This window comes from Oratosquilla oratoria, chromosome 3, assembly GCF_046742065.1.
Source record: "Oratosquilla oratoria isolate Oo_2021 chromosome 3, ASM4674206v1, whole genome shotgun sequence".
Lineage (NCBI taxonomy): Eukaryota > Metazoa > Arthropoda > Malacostraca > Stomatopoda > Squillidae > Oratosquilla > Oratosquilla oratoria.
The window spans coordinates 25,089,415-25,091,914 of NC_134779.1; the positions used below are offsets into that span (position 1 = coordinate 25,089,415).

General features: G+C 35.5%; 1 protein-coding gene across 1 annotated transcript in view; it reads right to left on the reverse strand.

Annotated features, from left to right (window-relative positions):
• The window catches only part of LOC143021013 (cell adhesion molecule Dscam1-like), a 985,717-nt gene that overhangs the window by 10,660 nt on the left and 972,557 nt on the right, over positions 1-2,500 (reverse strand). The window lies entirely within an intron of this gene.

The window sequence follows — 2,500 nt, forward strand, 5'->3', positions numbered from 1 at the left end:
TACAGAAATAAGCGCTGACACATACACAGCCACAGAAACATACGCAGACACAGTTAGACACTGACACAGACACAGGTAAAGACAGACACAGACACGAACATAGGCAACGACATAGACACGGATATAGCCATGTACATGATGAAGACACAAACACGGATATGAAATAGACCTAAGTAGAAACATAGCCATTGGTATATATGTAGACACAAACACAAACAGATACAAACCCAGACGCAGACACAGACATAGACATAAAGAAAAACAGACATGGGAACTATCACAAACATAATTACATTTAAGAAAACAGCGATTTCGAGTCATTTTCCTTCTGGGAAAAAGACAATGAACACCGGTTTAGTAAGCTGATCATAAATGAAAATCTGAAATCTCCTGTTTCCCTTTGTTGATATGACTAACATTGCTGGACGATTGCTCTTTAATCCAGCTACCATTCAAATCATTCTACTTTTCTTTCTGGTATCTGTGTGAGAAAGACGTAGACCAACTTTCTGGGAACACCAAAGATGTGAACTCACAAGTTTCTGATTATCTACTGGTAGAGAACCCCAGCAGACTCCCGAACTGAACCTGGATTTTCGAATTCAAGTTTTGTTTTTCTTAAAGAAAGTTGGAAAGGAACACGAGACTCTCTTAGACGAAATTCCTCAAGGTATAAACACATAAGAACATAAGGATGAAGGAGATGGTAGGAGACCATAAGGCCCACACTAGGCAGTACAGGTGTATTATGGGAAGAGGAGTGAACGTTTGATGGCCAGGTAGCGTTTTTAACCTCGAACGTTTTCGTCGGAAGTTAATGCGATGAACTTGTTTACAAACGTACAAGCTCTGTTTATACCATAGTCTAGAAACGTTTCTTTGGTAGTAGTGGGAGGGGGGGGGGAAGAGGGGTCGTGCTGCAAGCATATTTCTAACAAACGTTTCTCTCTCTCTCTCTCTCTCTCTCTCTCTCTCTCTCTCTCTCTCTCTCTCTCTCTCTCTCTCTCTCCCTCTCTGGTGGCAGCGGTGGGAATAATAGTGTTATAAACTGATTTCCAAACGTATGAAATCAGGAACTCTGTTCCATTTATTTGTTAAAAATCTGTTGTATTTAGGTAACGTAACACTCTTCGCCTTGCCTTTGCCTCGTATTTTTTATTGTAGGTTCGAAGACTTTTATCATTTTATATTTTTTTATCGTAGGTATATATGGGAGGCTCGCTGGCTGAGCGAGTTAGGGTGCCGTTACTTGCGGCGAAGGTCGAGGGGGATGGCGGTTCGAATCCTATCACCGGCGAAGTTGAACCATGGGCATGGTTATTAAATTCCACGCTACAAAGCCCTCTGTGAGGGGCACCGTCCTAGCCTTCCGATAGGGGTGGGAGTTGTGACGTTAAACCATATCATATATGAGATTAACCTAAATTAATATATGACTTTAATAACTTTTCTGTCTTTTGGCTAATAACTTTTTTAAGCTTTATCATTCTTCATGTATTTTACAAATCTATATATAGGTTACATTTTATTTTTTCTATTCCATATATCTGTTTATGTTTCACGTTTTTATCTTGTACAATTTATATTGATATAAATAAATGAATAAATAAATAGATAAATAATCAAACAAATGAATAGAGGAAAATAAATAAATAAATAAATGAATAGATAGATAAATATTTAAACAAATAAATAAATAAATAAATAAATAAATAAATGAAAATATAAAAATATAAAAATAAATAAAAAAATAAAAAAAATAAGAAAAAATGCCAAACGCAACCTAAGCACAATGTATATTCACAAAAATTCCTTCCATCACCATAGATTTTTCCAGGCCCATACACTTCCATAGCGGGGAAAGGAGGGTAGAAGAGAAGCAAATATTATAGAATAAGTCGAGCCCATTTCCCCAAATGAGAACTTGATCCTAAAGAGAGGAAAGCATTAATGTAACGGAAGAGATATCATCATGATATAACCAAGACATAAAGCATTACTTTCGTACGCTAGTAGGAAGTATTTTGTTTACTACACAATCAAATATTGCCATTTAGCTGAATTAAAATAATGATCTAGAAATAAACAACCTAGTTAGTTGTGTGTCACACGTCTGTTATTCAAAACTGGTTCACGGTAACTAGGTTAGATAAATAGATAGATAACTAGATCTATAAAGCTAGATTGTTTAAAAAGTAAAAGGGCTTTGAATAATTAAATATTCAAAAACATTGTATATAAAAACAAAAAAGGATAGAAAAAGAAGAAGGAAGTAGAAGTAGAAGAAGTAGAAAAAAAAGAAGTAAAAGACGAAGGTTAAGGAGGAGGATAAAAAGAAGAAAATGAAGAAACAGCAGCAGGAACAGAAGAAATAGAAAAAAAAGGAGAAAGACGAAGAAGCGGAATACGAGAAAAAGAAAAAGAGGAAGAAGAGGAGAAGAAAAAATGAAAAAAAAAGAAGCAGGAGGATGAGAAGAAGAAGAAGAAGAAGAAGAAGAAG